Below are 21,242 nucleotides of genomic sequence, written 5' to 3' on the forward strand. Positions count from 1 at the left end.
GCATACAATGGGCAAAACATCGAGACCAAGGGGATGTGCAGACTTAATGTCTTTGTGAAAAACAGGAGCCATGTTTTCATGTTTGTGGTTGTGCCAGAGGGACATGACTCACTGCTTGGAGACAAAGCATGTGAAGATCTGGGACTAGTAAAGATAGTGTACACAAATCAGTGATTCCAGCTGTATCAATGGAGCATATCAGCACCATGAGGAAAATACCTTGGATGGAGCAGCCAAATTAAACTCAATGACAATGCGCAGCCGGTAATCCATCCGCCTCGCAGAGTGCCAGTACCCCTACGTGAAGACTTATGGAAATAACTGGATAGAATGGTTGCACTGGGTGTCATAAGAAAAATTGAGGAGCCAACTGACTGGGTTAACTTGATGGTGTGTGTTAAGAAAAATGGAGACCTGTGTGTGTGTATGGATCCTAAAGACCTAAATGCCAGCATAAAACAAGAACATTGTCAGGGGCTAAATATTTCTCCAAATTGGACACTTCACATGGATTCTGACAACTGAAGCTGGATTCAGAGAGTGCCAAGTTATGCACATTTAATACACCGTTTGGGAGATACTGCTTCCAGAGACTTCCATTTGGTATAAACTCGGCTCCTGAAATATTCCACAAAGCAATGGAGCACATCATTGAAGGTCTAGAAGGCATCCAAGTTTATGTTGATGACATAATTATATGTAGGGCCACGATTCTATCGCGATCACGAAAAATCACGACAAAACGTGACATTTTCATTTTTAAAACTCTACATAATGTAATAATTAAACATTTAGTCCTATAAAAGAATGTTCACTTGTTATGACATATTATTTCTGGGTGCATTTCGTTTTTACTATATGCTTCCTGCCGGTAAGCTCTGGTTAAAGGGAAGTGAAACACTGAAAAAAACAAACAAAAAAACCCCCGCCTTTTTAAACTGCAACTATGGCAGCTAGACATGCATCAACATCCCGCATTTCAGCTAAGCAATGCGAAAAAGATTTTTCTTCTGGTGAGTTTCACTCATCGGATGATATATTATTTTGTTCGGTGTGTAACGAAGCAGTAGACCACAATAGAAAGGACTCTTGTGTCAAGCATCTTAAAAGCGAGAAACACCTGAAAAGAAAACGGCTGCAGTTAGTGCAGAGCGATTCTGGTGAGACGGGAAAAAAGCAAGTTACTGTTTCAAGTTTGTTCACTGCTCAGACCAAAGCTGGCGAAGTTAGAGACTTGGCTAGATTTCAGCTGGCAGAAGCACTGATAAAAGCAGATATCCCACTAGAAAAGGTAGATAACCCTAGCTTTAAAATATTTTTGGAACAAAACATGAAAACTATGGAAGTCGTACCATCAGCCGACTGGCTGAGGAAACAATACGCGCCCAAAGTTTTTCAAGCTCAAAGAGGCGAACTTTTCGAGTTTGTTAAAGATGGATAGCTGTCTATATTGGTAGATGAAATGACAGACAACGAAGATCGCTTTGTACTGAATATCGTAGTTTACAAAATCAATCACGTCCAGCAGTCAAACTTCTACAATCTGTGTTCCTAGAAAAAACAGACAGAACAACAATAGCGCAGTCAATTGTCAAAACTCTCTGCGAGTGCAGTATTGAATGGGAACGAACTGCTGCATTTGTTTCTGATAATGCTGCAAATATGAATAAATGTTACGAGTCAGTTATCAAAGGCATGGCTGTGAACTCTATTCATGTCACATGTACAGTGCATTTCTATGCACTTATCGGAAAAATCTGGCAGACCAAGTTTACCTTTGCCAACCAAACAGTTGCATTCCGTGAAAAAAATCTTTCAAACAATCAGCTGCGTGCAAGTTTCGTTACTGAAAGTACGTGTCAGAAAAAACAGGAAAGCCACCTGAAAAGGTACCAGGACCTCCAGAGCCAATTGTTACCCGCTGGAAAACATGGTTTGATGCTGTCCAATACATCAATGAAAATAGAGCTTTTAACTGCTTTTCTAGAAATAGAAATGGAAAGTTCTGTTTCCACAATGTGTCAAGATACAGCGGAATTATTAAAATCCAAGTCTGTTCAATGTGAAGTCCGCTACATTGCCGACAACTCTCATCCAATCTAGCAGAATTCTGAAAAGTGAGTCTCCCAGTCAGAGTGTAACCAGTGTCTACAACGATGTAATGGATCTCCTTTCTTTTTTTTTACTAACCAACTACAAACTTTACCCTTGAATACCGGTAATGCAAATACAATCGTTGGAGCTTTCTGTGCAGAAAATTAAACAGTATTTTGCATTACATAAGAAACCATCTGATCATGCTGCCAAGTTCTGCCAGCCTGCTGCTGGGTTTTTTTAAAGCTGTCAGGCTTTTGAACCCAAACCTTATCAACTTACTGGACAGAAACGACTTGCTTTTGGCTTCCTTACCTGGATATACCGAGGACGCTGTGAAAGAAATGGGAGGATATCGAGCTGCGGCTTTGGAAGTGCCCCAGGACACCAATTCGTTGATCTTTTGGTCTTCAATGAAGGATCGTTTCCCTTGCCTACATCAAATGGCTGCAGTGTCTAGCTGTACACTGCAATACTTGCGATGTGGAAAGAAGTTTTTCAGTTTATGGAGTTGTGCATTCTCAGCTGAGACACAGCCTAAAGCCAACAAACCTCGCTGAACTAGCAAAAGTGTGTATGAACAAATAAATCGAACGGCCTTGTGAATAGTTCCAGTTAAAAACAATAGGTTGAACATTGTTCTTTCTTTTCTTTTTTAACAATCAAGTTTTCAACAGCGCATTAGAACAACCAGTTAGGTAAGTACTACACTTATTGATTTAAATTTGAATACACTAGTTATCTTTGTATTCTTTCATATTTTCATATGCATTTACGGCTGTGCTGTTTTGATGGTATCAGTGTGCAAAGAATGTTTAATGCTGCCTTATTTTTTTTTTTTCCTCTGTCCTGCTCTTATACGTTCTGTACACTATACACTGCATTTATTTATACAGTTTTCAACACTAAAATTAGAGTTTGGTAGTAAAAAAAAGTGTTACAAAGAGTACAACGAAAAAATGCAAAAAATGTGCCTTTCCTGAAATGAAATTGCTTTAAGGAAACGAGATAAAATAGGGGCCCTGATTATGGGGTTGTTCAGAGCAGGAACACCATGACAGGCTGGACAAGACGCTATAAAGAATCCAACAGTATGGACTGAAGCTAAATAAGGAAAGATGCCAGCTCTGTGTGAAAGAAATCACATTCTTGGGAGACAAGCTGACAGCTGATGGTGTGCAGCCAGACAAGATGAAAGTGAAAACCATTCAAGACAAGCTGAAGCCCACAGACAAGAAAGGTGTGCAGTGTACGCTAGGCATGATAAATTATCTTGGCAAATTTGTTCCTAACTTAGCAGCCAAAACAGCATGTCTCCGACAACTCCTGCAGCTCAGAACAGAGTTTGTATGGCAAACCAAACTGTAGCGTGTCTGCCTTTAGTGCCAAGGGTCAGCAGTTCGAATCCCGACCCCGGCGGAGGAAGAAATAATAATAAAAATACATAAAAAAGGGGCCATTATAAGTGGCGCCTAACTAGTGGTTCGACTCACACGGGATGTGTAGTCTCATTGCTGAGTTCAGATGTATGCTGCTCAGTTGCTCTACGCTCGAGGACGAGCTTGCTCTACGCCAGGGAAATATGTAATGAATGACCCCTACTGGCCGAATAGGCACATTTTATGTGTGCATAAAAGACATGACTACACTACAGAGATGTCAGCAGCAATGCAGAGCTGACGAGCCAAACCATGCAAATAAAGGAAAGACAGAAGGCTGACCATGATAAATGAACCAAGACCCGAATGATGTTGTGCGCATTGAAGCACCAGGAACATAGCATAGGAAAGCAACTGTCTTAGAGCAAGTGGCACCGAGATCCTACAACGTGATGAATGAGAACGGATAGATCTATCGGAGAAACTGCAGGAGTCTGTTGAAAACTAATGAAGGATTTCAGACCCACTCAGATAGAGAAGACATGCCATATACAGTACAATTGGGAACTGATGATGCGAGTGAAGTACACAATGCATCGCAAACAACAAGCACTACAGTTGCCGCTTATTAACAACTTCTCGGTTCCCAGCAAAAAGTTGTCATTAACTGAATGTTGCCAATAAGCAAAAAGCTCCTGTTTTCAAGTGTATTTATATGGAACAGCATTATATACTGTAGTTGTACAAATATGGCACTGTAATACATGAGAAATACAAAATACCCAAATATAAAACTGTTTAGTTCACACGTGTGTAAAACAAAACAAAAAGGAGTAGGCTTAAATAGTACCACACAATGATGTACTAAAATTGTCCTTACAATGAGTAAAGCAAACATAAGAGATACAGACGTGCTCAAATTTGTTGGTACCCTTACAGCTCATTGAAATAATGCTTCATTCCTCCTGAAAAGTGATGAAATTAAAAGCTATTTTATCATGTATACTTGCATGCCTTTGGTATGTCATAGAATAAAGCAAAGAAGCTATGAAAAGAGATGAATTATTGCTTATTCTACAAATATATTCTAAAATGGCCTGGACACATTTGTTGGTACCCCTTAGAAAAGATAATAAATAATTGGATTATCGTGATATTTCAAACTAATTCGTTTCTTTAATTAGTATCACACATGTCTCCAATCTTGTAATCAGTCATTCAGCCTATTTAAATGGAGAAAAGTAGTCACTGTGCTGTTTGGTATCATTGTGTGCACCACACTGAACATGGACCAGAGAAAGCAAAGGAGAGAGTTGTCTGAGGAGGTCAGAAAGAAAATAATAGACAAGCATGGTAAAGGATAAAGGCTACAAGACCACCTCCAAGCAGCTTGATGTTCCTCTGACAACAGTTGCAAATATTATTAAGAAGTTTAAGGTCCATGGAACTGTAGCCAACCTCCCTGGGCGCGGCCGCAAGAGGAAAATCGACCCCAGATTGAACAGAAGGATAGTGCGAATGGTAGAAAAAGAACCAAGGATAACTGCCAAAGAGATACAAGCTGAACTCCAAGGTGAAGGTACGTCAGTTTCTGATCGCACCATCCGTCGCTTTTTGAGCAAAAGTGGGCTCCATGGAAGAAGACCCAGGAGGACTCCACTTTTGAAAGAAAAACATAAAAAAGCCAGACTGGAATTTGCTAAAATGCATATTGACAAGCCACAATCCTTCTGGGAGAATGCCCTTTGGACAGATGAGTCAAAACTGGAGCTTTTTGGCAAGTTATATCAGCTCTATGTTCACAGACGAAAAAATGAAGCTTTCAAAGAAAAGAACACCATACCTACAGTGAAACATGGAGGAGGCTCGGTTATGTTTTGGGGCTGCTTTGCTGCGCCTGGCACAGGGTGCCTTGAATCTGTGCAGGGCACAATGAAATCTCAAGACTATCAAGGCATTCTGGAGCGAAACGTACTGCCCAGTGTCAGAAAGCTCTGTCTCAGTCGCAGGTCATGGGTCCTCCAGCAGGATAATGACCCAAAACACACAGCTAAAAGCACCCAAGAATGGATAAGAACAAAACGTTGGACTATTCTGAAGTGGCCTTCTATGAGTCCTGATCTGAATCCTATCAAACATCTATGGAAAGAGCTGAAACTTGCAGTCTGGAGAAGGCACCCATCAAACCTGAGACAGCTGGAGCAGTTTGCTCAGGAAGAGTGGGCCAAACTACCTGTTAACAGGTGCAGAAGTCTCATTGAGAGCTACAGAAAACGTTTGATTGCAGTGATTGCCTCTAAAGGTTGTGCAACAAAATATTAGGTTAGCGGTCCCATCATTTTTGTCCATGCCATTTTCATTTGTTTTATTATTTACAATATTATGTTGAATAAAAAATCAAAAGCAAAGTCTGATTTCTATTAAATCTGGAATAAACAATGATGGATGCCAATTACTTTTGTCAGTTTCAAGTTATTTTAGAGAAAATTGTGCATTCTTCATTTTTTGTGGAGGGGTACCAACAAATTTGAGCACGTCTGTATGTGTTGTACTCATGGGCGTCTGCAGATAAGTGCAAGACAGGGTGACCACCTTTTCAAAATGCAAAAACAGGACACCTGCCATTTCTTATGCTGGGGTATATTTACATATTTATGTTACTTTTTTTTATTGTTTCCCCCCAAAGAGCAGGGCGGGGGGCAGTGGGTGGGAGGAGGAGTAATGATTAGTTGTAGTGATTGTGAGTTTAAAATGATTAGAAATGGAACCAGCATAAAATATTTTTGAGTATGTATTTCAAATAGATTTAATTGTAGCTTTTATTGTTGTGGACTATTTGGCTGTCACTGTAGTTGCTGTTCTGTCTCGATGGCAGCGTGCTGTGTTTATTCTTTATTAAAAAGGGAAACTCAGGAAAGAACAGAAATGCAGCACTCTGACTAAAACACTTTACAGCATGTTGATGCAGAGTCATTATCGGCATGAGATGAGATGTCAGTGTGGTTCAGTTGTGCGTACCATGTGAAAGGGTTCTGGGGGTACGCCTGGATATATACATACTTGTTACATATATATGTATATACATACCTGTTTTAACTGGTGAATGTACGGCATTGCAAAATAAAGTGGCAGGGGCGGTGCTATGATGCGCTATAAACAGATATGCTATGGACTGCACTGTGTCTACGAATTCAGGACAAATGTCGTCCTAGAAGCATTAAACCCGGGACTGGGACTTGATCTGTACATATCAGGACTGTCACGCCCAATTAGGGATGGGTGGTCACCCTAGTGCAAGAGCCCCCGAAACCTGAATTTGCAAAAAAAATAATTGTACACAATAGTTGTACAGTGTTATATCGATCAAACGTAATAGCGATCCACAAAAAGGGAGACAAAACCGAACCAGGTAACTACAGACCAATAAGCCTGACTTCTAATGGAAAATTACCTATATGGTAACAATATCCTGGGAGCCAGTCAGCATGGTTTTAGGAAAGGGAGATCGTGTCTAACTAACCTACTAGACTTTTTTGAGGATGCAACAATGAAAATGGATAATGTGTTCAGTTCTGGTGACCTCGTTACAAAAAGGATATTGCTGCTCTAGAAAGAGTGCAAAGAAGAGCAACTAGAATTATCCCAGTCTTAAATGGCATGTTGTATGCAGACAGGCTAAAAGAATTGAATCTATTCAGTCTTGAACAAAGAAAACTACACGGCGATCTGATTCAAACATTCAAAATCCTAAAAGGTATACATAATGTCGACCCAGGGGACTTCTTTGACCTGAAAAAAGAAACAAGGACCAGGGGTCACAAATGGAGATTAGATAAAGGGGCATTCAGAACAAAAAATAGGAGGCACTTTTTTACACAGAGAATTGTGAGGGTCTGGAACCAACTCCCCAGTAATGTTGTTGAAGCTGACACCCTGGGATCCTTCAAGAAGCTGCTTGATGAGATTCTGGGATCAATAAGCTACTAACAATCAAACGATCAAGATGGGCTGAATGTCCTCCCATCGTTTGTAAACTTTCTTATGTTCTTATGTTCTTATTTTGTCTGAAAAATATGACTGTACATTGAATTTTGTTTTGTGAACTTTAGCAAAGACATACCTCATTGGTTTTTTGCATACATTTTAAAATATATAAATCCATCTGCTTTCTTTAGCCTTCTATGGCATACAGAAAAAAAGTAATAAGGTGACCTTTCAATTCTATTCTGTGAAACAAAACTAAAAAAGATGCATGTCTGCTGGCAAAATATTAAGATACGCATAATGAATTATATGCAGTAAAAAGCACTTGTGAGTAAGGCCGGATTTCCTACAAGAAATATTTTTTCAGGAATTCAGAAATGTTCTCTATATCTGTGTGCCTCATAGTTACTCTGTATTTTAGAAGCAGTGTTAGCCCATTCAGTCCATCATTTTTGATCACTTTTTACACTTACAGTCAGCACATTTCGTGTTGACATCGTAGCAGGATTTCTGAGAACTGCTTGCTGTAGAGTGGTGTTTTTTTTTTTTGTAAGTGAGGTTTAGAAGAATTATTATGCAATACAAAACCATGTTACCCGACTACTTTTAAACACCTTGCCCCACCCTAGAACTAATTCTGTGGACGTCCGTGGTTGTACTTACAATCAATTCTAAAGAACACAATTTAAAATAAGAAATTGTCCAATGTTGTCTGTTTTATAAAATGTACCACCTTCCACTGTGGATCCATATCTATTTTGTGTGTCGCTTCGTAGCCAGTTTTAAAGCCACGATTCTGCCTCAGTCTGTCAAAATTCGCAGTTGCGAAGTCAGTGTGTTAAAAAAGCTGCATGAAGTATGCACATAAATCATGCAAGTGTGTTCTGTAGCACTGGCAACTAGTAATAAAGTTGTCAATAATCGGCGTGCAGTTGCTGATATCAGAATTCCATTAACATTGAAGTCTATGGGACGGGACTGGATCCTGGGAAAATGTTGTTAATAACCGAAAGTTGTCTTTATCAGGGTTGCTAATAAGCGGCATCTACTGTATATGATAACTTGTACAATCAAGTACATTATTTTATTGTTTTCTTTCTATATACAGATGTCCCCTTTTAATAACATTTACATCTATAAAATATACTGAATTGAGATTACTAACCAAACTAAATTAGACAGAGGGCATTCTATGATTGATATTTACCCCATATTCTCCCAGTTCTAATGAATTACCTGTCCCAAAAACAAACAAACAAAAAAAAAACATTGTCTATGTATCTATACCAATTTTTCATGCGAGATATATAGGGATTGTTGTTATATACATAATTCAACTCAAATCTACCCATAAATAAATTCACATAATTAGGTGAAAAAGACAAACCCATCACAATTATTTAAATCTGTAAATTCTCCTCAAATTTAAAATCATTCTTTGTTAATACTGCTTCTGCTAATTTTGTTAGATATTGAGTCGTGGAGTTAATCCCTCCCTCCTATCCAGAAAGTATTGCAGTCTCTCTCCAACCCATCACTATGAGGAATACGGTAACATCCATAGAGCATAATAAATCTGAGGGTGATAATTTATCAATAGTCCTGGTTTTGTTCATAAAATCTGTAGTGTCTTTAATAGAAGAGGGCAATGATTAGGGCTGCAACGAAGTGTACGTTTCGACCTTCGAAGGTTCGCAACACATTACCGAAGGAAGGTTCGAAACTTCGATGGTACTCATTTGCATAATTTATTGGTGACGTCACCATAGCTACTTGTTTACATTTGATTGAAAATCCTATTATTTTACAGGTAATCCATATAAATGGAATAGAACATTCACATGTAGTTTAAAAACACGTTATATAGAACAGTAATCGTGTTTTTATAATTTAAATAAAAATACGTTGTTTATTTACACGTAATTGAGCCTGCTTAGCTTGCATTGCACCAGAACCAACTGCAGGGGACAAAGCTTTATTTAACAGTTACCGTTCCAAGCAGGTTATCAGTCACATTTTACTACTACTAAATATATTAACAATACTAATAATAATATGAACTTACGCTTGTCAAGTGATCCCAGAGATTGGTTATGCCTACATGATACGAGTCGCTTGCACAGTTTGCATTCAACCTTTTTTTTTTTTGGCCGTCTGGGCATTTAACAAAAAAAATCCAAAACAGCCAGCAGAGGGGTGCTGAGACATTTCTTTCAACAGTTTAGGCCTTAAGGGGCGTTCACACAGGACGCGCCGCGCTGCAGTACTGTTCACACCAAACGCGGCAGAGTAAAGTCAGTGGGCGGTCTGTGTTGTTACGTTACGACTGCAGTTAAGGTGGTTTTTGGTTGCCGAGCAACAAACAGTAAATGCCAGCGGGAAAATAAAACTCTTTTGACAGAACTGAAGACACTGACAAAAGACAAAACTGAGGAGTGAAACATTATAAATATTTTTTTTATAAAACCTAATTGTAACCCCCACACCACCACAATCACCCACCCTCCTTTTTTTTTTAATCAATTTTGTTAAAAACTGTTAAAATATAATATATGTACACCAAATAAAACGTTTTATTTTATCTTTTAAAAGTTTGTCTGCAGTTAATTTATCAAAAAAAAATGCTTACGTTATAGTAGCAGGTGCATAATTATTTTCAATGTCGAGTTTGGCACAAAAAAATATATTATCTCTCGTACGTAATTATGTATATTTAATAATCACTCGATAATCCAATTTTTACACCCATAGACTTCCATGCTGCAGCTTTTTTTTATTAATATCTTGGAAACTATTAATTGTTGTAATATACAAGGTCGGGAAATCTGAAATTACAGCTAACAGCTTTTCCTCCATTTTATTATTTTTATTTCTTCCTCGCAAAGGAACCTCCTAATTTTCCCTGATTGGCTGTTGGTAGGTTACGTCACGACGCAGCAAAAGTTGAAAATATTTTATCTCTTGCACGCCACTCTGCCGCTGCGCGTAACCGCTTTCATTGAAACCCATTGAAAACCATTGAAAACCAACTGGTGTGAACGCCCCTTTACGCTACACAACGCTTTGCTGTCGAGATGGTGAATGAAGAAATTAAAGGTTTGCTTCTGGATAACACGAGCTGGAGCGGGGAGGGGCGGATGGTGGTCAGTTTTCGAAATTAAAAGTACACCCACCCCTCGTTATCGCCCCTCGCTATACTGTGCGGATTCGGATATATCGCGGTCCTGGAGTTGGCTCCCCATTTTTACTGTAATTGCATATGCCTTAGTTGCAATATACATAGACACTTATAATTACTGTACGTTTTACTTCATACTGCACATCACAAACAACAACATACAAAACAATTAAAAACAAAGCATTAATATTGTACTGTTGTATATACACACTTATTGCACAATAACACAAAGCAAATTAAATATCTACTTGCTGAAGCGGTTTTTATTTTAGCCAACGAGGTGTTCACGTGTGGCAGCAATGCACTAGCAAAAGGCACAAGGCAGTGACGTCAGCTTCAAAGCAACAAGCCACCTATGTTGTTGGGAATGGATTATTTCAATGCAAGGAGAGGAGAGGAAGACTCATGAAATTAATTGGAGACTGAAGTTGATGAGAAGCAATTACCCTCCGCTGTACGAATTAAAACGGTGTGCAGCGTTTTATACGAAAAATGAGAAAAAGCAGGTTGCGTAGAGGATTTATACTGGACCCTGACGAGGGAGTGGTTGTACAGTTTGTGTTTGTTAGCCTGTTTGTTTTTCTATGGGTCTCTCGCTATATCACGGCCCTCTATATATAGTGGATTTATACTGGACCCCGACACCCGTGATATATCGAGTGGGTGGTGTATTAATGTTAGCGTATATTTTGTATGTTTCAAACATTCTATCAAAGCACTTCTCTTACACTGTCTTGTACACTAGGTATTCAGTACATATTTTACTGAAGCAATACAGCCACTAGAGGTATGACCCCACTGCTTTGGATAATAATACCCTGCACCATACACGGCAGTGGCGCCATGTGTTGTACGTGATAACGATTTGTTAGAGGATTTTAATAACTTTTGTTTATGTAATATGTATTATACAAATTAAAAGATCAAATTTTGTATGTGAGTGATATTTAATGTGTGATTTATAGTATTCACATTGTCAAACAGTTTCTGTTAACAGGAAGCAACATAAAAAAAACATACAGTGCGTGAACCCACCTGTTAAACCTTCGAAGGTCTAAAACAATCTTCGAATCACTGGCTAGAGAACAAACCTTCAGAAAGAGCCCTAGCAATGATTGTACTAAAGCTTTAATGTGGTAATAAGAATACTGAGATAACGGCTCAGTCACCGATCCAATTCCTGCCACTATTGGACGCCCTGGAGGATTTAATGCATTTGCATGTATCTTGGGTAATGTATAGAATACTGGACGTATAGGATTGCTTTGTAACAATGAAACTCATCTTTATTTATCCACTTAATGTGCAAACATTTTTGTAAGATACCTGTACTTTCTTTCTGGTGTATTTATTGAAATGCCCATTGTGATGGGAACCCATTCCACACACTGCTGCAACTGTTATAAATGTTCCGGGCTGGCGCTCGGGAACTTGCAACCTAGGCAAAGCCTAGCATGGCACTCTTAAATCAGTCAGGTAATGATTATTGTATTTATTTTTAAAATCAACAGATTTTTGATTCAGCTTGTATTGTGCTCGTATATAACCTGGTTAAAAAATTGTACGGAACATGTACAGATTTTTAATTGGGTTTCCCACTGTATATGGGATTTTGAAATGACTGTTTCAGAACTTCAATAACGTAATCATTTTAAACTGTAATATGAAACTAAATGTACGGGTTGAAAAATAATGTTTTGGCAAAAGCATTAACAACATTCCTTTGATATTGCAAATTAGCTTTTTCATGCTTAACAGCTGTTCTACAGGAGAACACAACACTACAGTACAGGTAAATATACAACCATTTTAACATGGTAGGTTGTGAGGCAGTGTAACAAGGAGAGAAGGAATCTGAGCTGTATGTAAGTCTATCTGCCGACCAGAAAGGGGGCTATGTAAGGTTGGTGGTCATGGCCGGATTACCGAACGGGCAACTGGGTCAGTTACCCAGGGGCCTCCGGCCACCAGGGGGCCCCCGACAACATGTCATGTAACGTGCATTTATGCCACTGAAATAAATTAGAATGAGCAAGTCAACTGTCCAATGTTTACACACTCACTGTTTAAGCACAACAAATTGACCAATTAAATCATGTGAATATTTTCTACCAGAAGACATACCCTTTACGATTGGTACAATGGTAAGGGAGTGTGGGTTTAATGTAAAGGCTGACAAAATTAAGAAAAAAACGTAGCTAGCCAGCGAAGAGCAAAACCAGAAAAAAGCATGGATCGACGCACTCCTAGCGGGTACGTTAAGCGAAAGCAAAAAAAGGAGAAAGAAGCGAGAGGAGCAGCTCTTTTACAAAGTGTGCCTTCTATCGACACCTTTTTTAAAAAGGTTGATAGGAGGAGGGGTGGGAGGGGCCCATGATGCGTTCATGCCCAGGGGCCCAGAATTTGTTAATCCGGCCCTGTTGGTGGTATGCATTCCCAGAAATGGCCCTACTCGATTGTTGGTCAGAACTGGAAGTTGGCCATTTTGGAGAAAGACTGTAGTTGCAAGACTGCTAAACTAATCCATTGTCATCAGCTGTGGGGCATGCAACAATTGGATAGAGCGAGGCGCCACTCTGATCACAGGGAGGAGTTTGGCAGTACAAAGGGGACAGAACAACTTTGTTTGTTTGTTTGTTTTGTTTTGTGTTGCAGAGTAGGAGCCAGGGAGTTGCAGCCACGGATCCAGCACAAACCCTAGAGCACCATCACTGCACAGCACAGCACAACACCAACCTCACCCTTCCTGGAGCACTTTGCTGTGCACCGATGGATTGTATTATTTGTTGCTGTTTTGTTTTTGGACTCTAAACCTTCCGTATACCCCACGATACCATTGCTGGTAGAGGGGCGGCATGATAATTTACCTTAATAAATACGGACATTTTGATCATTTGAACTGTTGTTTGGACAATCGCCGGCATGTTGGAGAGGATGAACGTCCTGTACATGTCTGGCCCCAGCGGCGGAACCAGGGGTGGTATCTCCCAAACCCAAAACCCTCAAAATGACACTGGATGATGAGCCTGAGGCCTACCTCATTCTGTTTGAGCGCATGACAACAGCAGCAAGATGGCCTCAGGAATGGTGGGCCACTCACCTTGACCCCTGCTTGATTGGGGAAACCCAGGTGGCCTATCGAGCCGTGACGCACAAGGCCACCGTGGAGTATGACCTGGTCAAGCAGGCCATCCTCCAGCGTCTGGACATCACAGAGGAGACCTATTGTCGTCAGTTCCGGGAATACCAGCGGCCCCCAGGTATGGTGTCTCAACAGCTGACGGACCAGCTAACCCGGTAGCTCTGCCATGACACCCGAACTATAGCACAGGTGGTTGGACTGATCGATATTGAGCAGTTCAGCCACATCATCGGGCCAGAGAGACAAGCGTGGGTCAGTCAGCATTGGCCCACCACGCTGGAGGAAGCAGTCCGCCTGGCCGAGACGTTTGAAGATTCCCTGCCGGCATACCAGCTCACCCCTCCTTCCGCCTGACCCAAGGCTCCTCCAGTCCCAAAGACCACTCCCCAAAGGGCAACCTTCACCCCCAGACCTTCACCCCCTCGAAAACCCAATGGGCGGCCTCCCTTCACAGCAATGGAGACCAAGGTTGGCCCCCAGCTGGGTCAGAACAGACCCCCTCCCCGTTGCCAGCCAAGGGTGGAAAAATGGGAGTGAATATCAGTGAGACAAGGTTGGGGTTTGGTGGGAGAATCCTTGAAGTCTACTAAACGGCAGGGGAAGGGGATTGGTATCCAGTGTGACCTGCAAGTGGAGGGGGGGGGGGGGGGGGGATTACAATTCTTAAAATAACTTTTTAATGAAAAGTTCATTAACATTTCTAGAAAATGTATGAAATGTTGGTGTACCACCACTGCTTATGTGAGGCAGTTTGCTCAATAAAATTATTTGCCTGTATTTCAAGAGCAGTCTTTTCAGGGGTTCCACCATATATGCGTTCAGCATGGGGTAAAACTGGCAAATACTGCCAGACACAACAAGTTACATTTTTTGGAAGGCCAAGGTGTTTGCAATAATAATTGAAAATTAATTGTTATGTTGTTTAAATATGATTTCATGTGGATTTCTCACAGTTATTATGACGTTTTGTCATTATGATACAACTCTAGTACATTATAGAGATCCTTGTAATCAGTCCTGTTTTGAGGGCAGAGTTCTGATAAAACTGATGAACTGGCTCCATCTAGTGTTTATTTTTTGTTACTTGTCAAAAGTGAATTAACCTAAAATCATTTTGGTTTTAACAAGAATACAAGATAGCTACTGTATTATGATTTTGTAAAATGTTTTTATTCTGAAAGGACACAATGATTTATTGAAAAAGAGTAATATAAAAACAAATATGTTGTTTTGCTCTCATGTTTATGAATGTGATCAGTGATGCTATTGTTTCTCTAATTTAAACTTGTCTGCAGTCAATTTGTATATTCAAGCTAGCATGTCCTTAACACAGTCCTAAGCTCATAGGTGTATACGACACAAAACTAGCAAGAACTTCAACTAATCATTGCTTGATAAATAACTATGTCCCTTCTGCTGAAACACAACAAATATCACATTACAGTATTATGATTTATGTGGTGGCTTTAGTCCCACCATTTAATCAAATGTGTTGTCTTGTTTATTAAATGTATTCTTTCACAAATGATTCTTGCTTTACTAGGATTACTGATGTATTTTTACTGATTGATTTACTCAAACCTAACTAAACGGCACCTGAATCTCTTTTTGATTTAGTTGAACTAAGACGAGTACACATTAGCAAGTAAAAGGGTGGCCTTTGAGCTCATACTTCATATTCAATTTAAATCTAACTTGAATTATCTTCTTAAGACCATAACAACATAAGAAACTGACTGATTTCAAAACTTTGTCAAGTTGGATATTAAATTATCTAAACGATTCTGCCTTAGCAACATTGAGGCATAGGTAACCCATTCTATACCCTCATCACATTTGTGAAGAAGTGTCTCCTTCCCTCAGTCCGAAGTCTATAGCCACTTATTTCCAACTGTGTCCCTTGGTCCTGGTTTCTGTATTGCACTTAATGTTTTGGTAAAGAATAACTATGTCTAATTCTTCTTTGTTCTAGGCTAGTTCTTTCAGCCTATCTTCGTAGCTCATTCCTTTAAACCCTGGAATTAGTCTGGTTGCTCTTCATTCGTGTCTTTGGTACTGTGGTGACGCTTTTATCCACTCAATATCTAAGAAAGAAAAAGAAAACTCTCTGTGTGCCAGTGGTAAAACAAAGGGTTCAGTAGAGGTTTACAAGGCTATCCATCTCAGTTCCGGTAATATTTATATTCAACACTAGTGACAAAGTCTTATCACCAGCAGGAGTATAGCCTTCAGCCTAGAGCAGAGCTTCCCAATCCTGGTTCTGGGGACCCCATGTTCCAACTGAGCTCTCAGTTACTTAACTAAACCCTTAATTGAACTAATAATTTGCTTAATTAGACCTTTTTAATTGTTCTCGGCTCCTAAAAAGTACAAGTTATTTATAAAATGTTATAGCTAACTTGAAATCTGCAATTTTTTAGGAGTCGAGAACAATTAAATAGGTCTAATTAAGCAAATTATTAGTTATTTCAAGTTAACTATAACATTTTATAAGTAATTTGAACTCTGCAACTTTTTAGGAGCCAAGAACAAAGGTCTAATTAAGCATTTCATCAACCTACATAAGGTGCACCTTAAAGCACAAGGCGCACGTTAACACACATTCCTTAAAAATAAGGTGTTGTGTTGATTAGCATCTGATGAATATGCCTAATGCATTGTAATGTATTCAAATGATGTGGAAAGCACTATTGAGGGGAATGGTATGCACAGGGTATTTACTAAACCATGCTAACCATAAGGTGCACCTTAAATTGCATGCTTAGTAACACTGATGGAAAGCAGGTTCTATAAGCTGAGACCCGTCTTATAAAAAGCTGCCTTTATTTCTTAGAATGTGTAAATAAGTAATTTAAATGTTTCCGTTTACTAGTAAGAACACATAATTTGTCAACAAAATATTAAAAATAACAGCAATGATTCCCTGAACAATTTATATAAAATATTGAAATCATAACATCAATATGTAACATATATATTACAAATATAATAATAATAATAATAATAATAATAATAATAATAATAATAATAATAATAATAATAATAATAATAATGCAAGGTTGTTTGCAAGCAGCACATTAAGTGTCACTTACAGTTTCATGAAAGAAAATGTCCCATGCATTAAAGGTTGCTATTAAACTTAAGCATCGTCAGTTGGTTAACCCTGCCTTCTTTCATAGATTGACGTTGTTCTACAGAATTGGTAACAGCTGACAAATATATTTTAGCCTTTCGTGTTAAAGTGTGAAATAATTCTTCAGCTTTAATCCAAAATTCATTCAAAGTCATTCTACTGCCGTTTTCTTGTGCACATGGGAGGTATTTGTCCATTTCTGATTTACAGTCAGCATCAAATCCTGGTATAGAATATAATGGGAGGGCTTCCAGATCCAAACTACACACTTGTTGTGGATCGAATATCCTTACTGCCATCAGAAAGTTATGAGCTGGTTGAAAAAAACCTGGTTTATTTTTGCATTGATCCAGGTTGTAGTAATTAGTCATTTTTTCAGAAACGTCATGGAAGGTTTTTACACATAGTTTGTTTATTGCGACGTACCTCTAGTGTCATTGCTCGGTATGTATTTATTAATTTTGCAACTTTATTATATGTTTGATGGACTCTCACTTCACGGCTTTCAAACCAATGAATCAGATCCACCAGTCCCTTGGCATGCGTCCCAATTAGGGAGAGTTGAGATTTTAAACGTTGCACATCTTTAAGCAATTTCTGGAGGTCCTTTAACACTACAGTGTTTGGTGTGCATTTCCTTTTCCACGAAGCCTGCATAGAAAGGGATGATGTATTTGGAATGAGATTCAGCAGCAGAATACCAAGTGCCCCATCGTGGCTCAGGTGGCAACTTTATGGGTAAAGTACAGCCTTCTTGTTGGATTGCTTCTGTCAGGTGGTCTTTAAAACGTAATTCCGGAAAATTATTTGCCCAGATATTGCTGGCAAGGGCTATTATGTGGGCATTACAAGTCAAATGTAGTGAATTTGGCAGTAAACCTCAAAGAATATCATTGTATGCCTTGATCATGTAACTGGCATTATCGCAGTCACATTATTAAAATTAACTTCAAATGCGTTTAAACATTTCACAACGCCCTGTGCCACCGATGAGTAATTCACAGAGTGCAGATTAACTGTATCGGCTAATATTACTTTCAGTTCAAAGGTATTCGATAGTCCTTGGAGAACAAACAAAATGTGCAAAACACACTGATCTTTTGCATTTGTAGACTTGTCAGTTACTACAGATACACTGTCAGACATCTTTACCAGTTGTACAATTTTCATCTTGTGCAACTCAGCAAATTGGTGTAGATATTCCTTTCGCAGTTGACCTGCTGTAGGAATTGCTCCCGCATTTATTACAGGTTTGTTCAGAAATGCACGTAGTTTGGGATTATCAATTTTTTCCTGTGGAATATTAGCACAAACAAATGCCTCTGTCAAATCGAAAATAACATCTCGTCGGCGTTGATAACTTTAGTTCCCCTTACGTTTTTTACTGGAGGACGTCGTCTCATAGCTGTCAATCTCAGCCTTTCATTTTCTGTGTTTTCTGATGATAAATGTCGTCTATTGTTGACTTTCGAGTGTGGTCCAAAGATAAATTGCAAGTTGTGCAAAATAAATTATACCCATCAGTGTGCAGAACACCAGGTGGATATTGTTGCGTGCATTCACTCAATGAAATGCTTTTTGATTGCAATGTCTTTGACTCCATGTTTAGGTCTCTCGATTTTTCTTTTAACGCATCCATTTTTCCAATTACCATTTATACTCATCATAATTAGCTTTTATTTTTCTAATTAGTCAAAGCGTAATGTGTTGATTTCTTAATTGTGAATTTGATTACTATAACTGGAGTGGCTGCAGGGACATCTAGGGGATAGCAGTTGAATTACAATTGAAAAAACAGGTCGCATAAAATGAAGGACCCTGTTTATGAGAGAAATGCTTTTTTTTATGGTTTTAGGAGCCACAAAAACAAAATAAATGAGAATATAAAATTTATTAATTCAAATAAATCAAACCCAAAACAATTTACTTGTTGACTGACTGGTTGTTTGGAAATGACTTGGCAGTCGCCTTGATATCATAAGTAGGGGACTACATAAATCGCGAAGAATTTACATCTTTTTCCCGGGTAGGCTATGGAATAAAATTAGGATTTCGCTGACGTGTCTAAACAATAAATAAACCTGTGCTGACTTTCCAGTTTGGTTTCTGAAAGCTGTTTATTTTACGTTCTGTTCTGTAGCCTCTGTAGTAGGCTTTTGTTTAATGTGTGATTCTGAAGCTAAATAGCGATCGATCGTATTTTCTCTGAAAAAATCACATTACAAGATCTACAAACAATTACCATTACCTCCAAAACAATTACAAATACCTCCATCTGCATGTAAAGTTTTTTGGGAAATTTCTTGACACGATACTCAACATACTTTGCTTTTTTCGCGTTGTCGTCCATTTTTGGTATTTTACCTCCAATGCTGAAAACTAGATTTTAGCAACCTAAATCAAAATAGCAATGCAACACTGACTGTCCCATCTACTACTGTGCAGTACAGGTCACAGAACAATAACCGCTTTGGAGTATTTTTTTAATTGTATTTGTCTAAGGATGTTTATTTTAAGTGCAATGCACACAGGAAGGTGAAGGGATAAAAAAGCCTATCTACAGAATTAAGCTACGTAGTTTGCGTCGCTTGTGCTGTGCAGTAGTTCATTTAAATCATTTGGTTTCTTTTTTTTTTTCTCTCCATACTAGTTCGGTATGCATTGGCCCCTAAGGAGGTGAATTTCGCGGTGACCCCTCAATTTACCAATTTTCGTGAAGTCCGCGAAATAGCGAATTAGGTAGATCCCTAATCACGAGGTGTCCCCAGTCTAATAGTAAAATAATTTCTAAATCAAAAAGGTATTGTACTGTATTTGTGTGTGTTTGTGGGTAGGTTTAAGTGCTACGAGGTGTGTGTATATATATATATATATATATATATATATATATATATATATATATATATATATATATATATATATACAGTGCCTTGCGAAAGTATTCGGCCCCCTTGAACTTTGCGACCTTTTGCCACATTTCAGGCTTCAAACATAAAGATATGAAACTGTAATTTTTTGTGAAGAATCAACAACAAGTGGGACACAATCATGAAGTGGAACGAAATTTATTGGATATTTCAAACTTTTTTAACAAATAAAAAACTGAAAAATTGGGCGTGCAAAATTATTCAGCCCCTTTACTTTCAGTGCAGCAAACTCTCTCCAGAAGTTCAGTGAGGATCTCTGAATGATCCAATGTTGACCTAAATGACTAATGATGATAAATAGAATCCACCTGTGTGTAATCAAGTCTCCGTATAAATGCACCTGCACTGTGATAGTCTCAGAGGTCCGTTTAAAGCGCAGAGAGCATCATGAAGAACAAGGAACACACCAGGCAGGTCCGAGATACTGTTGTGGAGAAGTTTAAAGCCGGATTTGGATACAAAAAGATTTCCCAAGCTTTAAACATCCCAAGGAGCACTGTGCAAGCGATAATATTGAAATGGAAGGAGTATCAGACCACTGCAAATCTACCAAGACCTGGCCGTCCCTCTAAACTTTCAGCTCATACAAGGAGAAGACTGATCAGAGATGCAGCCAAGAGGCCCATGATCACTCTGGATGAACTGCAGAGATCTACAGCTGAGGTGGGAGACTCTGTCCATAGGACAACAATCAGTCGTATACTGCACAAATCTGGCCTTTATGGAAGAGTGGCAAGAAGAAAGCCATTTCTTAAAGATATCCATAAAAAGTGTCGTTTACAGTTTGCCACAAGCCACCTGGGAGACACACCAAACATGTGGAAGAAGGTGCTCTGGTCAGATGAAACCAAAATCGAACTTTTTGGCAACAATGCAAAACGTTATGTTTGGCGTAAAAGCAACACAGCTCATCACACTGAACACACCATCCCCACTGTCAAACATGGTGGTGGCAGCATCATGGTTTGGGCCTGCTTTTCTTCAGCAGGGACAGGGAAGATGGTTAAAATTGATGGGAAGATGGATGGAGCCAAATACAGGACCATTCTGGAAGAAAACCTGATGGAGTCTGCAAAAGACCTGAGACTGGGACGGAGATTTGTCTTCCAACAAGACAATGATCCAAAACATAAAGCAAAATCTACAATGGAATGGTTCACAAATAAACATATCCAGGTGTTAGAATGGCCAAGTCAAAGTCCAGACCTGAATCCAATCGAGAATCTGTGGAAAGAACTGAAAACTGCTGTTCACAAATGCTCTCCATCCAACCTCACTGAGCTCGAGCTGTTTTGCAAGGAGGAATGGGCAAAAATTTCAGTCTCTCGATGTGCAAAACTGATAGAGACATACCCCAAGCGACTTACAGCTGTAATCGCAGCAAAAGGTGGCGCTACAAAGTATT

General features: G+C 39.1%; 1 protein-coding gene across 2 annotated transcripts in view; it reads right to left on the bottom strand.

The window, feature by feature from the left end:
• Positions 1–21,242, bottom strand: part of LOC131721005 (HERV-H LTR-associating protein 1) — an 89,554-nt gene that overhangs the window by 36,309 nt on the left and 32,003 nt on the right. Inside the window, exon 1 of one of the 2 annotated variants that reach the window (XR_009319811.1) lies at positions 9,523–9,887. The exons of the other annotated variant lie outside the window; for it this stretch is intronic. The gene's annotated coding sequence lies outside the window, so the exon portion shown is untranslated. Of the gene's footprint in view, positions 1–9,522; positions 9,888–21,242 lie in introns of those variants that run through there. 2 annotated transcript variants of the gene reach the window in all.

Source organism: Acipenser ruthenus, chromosome 3 (genome assembly GCF_902713425.1).
Source record: "Acipenser ruthenus chromosome 3, fAciRut3.2 maternal haplotype, whole genome shotgun sequence".
NCBI lineage: Eukaryota > Metazoa > Chordata > Actinopteri > Acipenseriformes > Acipenseridae > Acipenser > Acipenser ruthenus.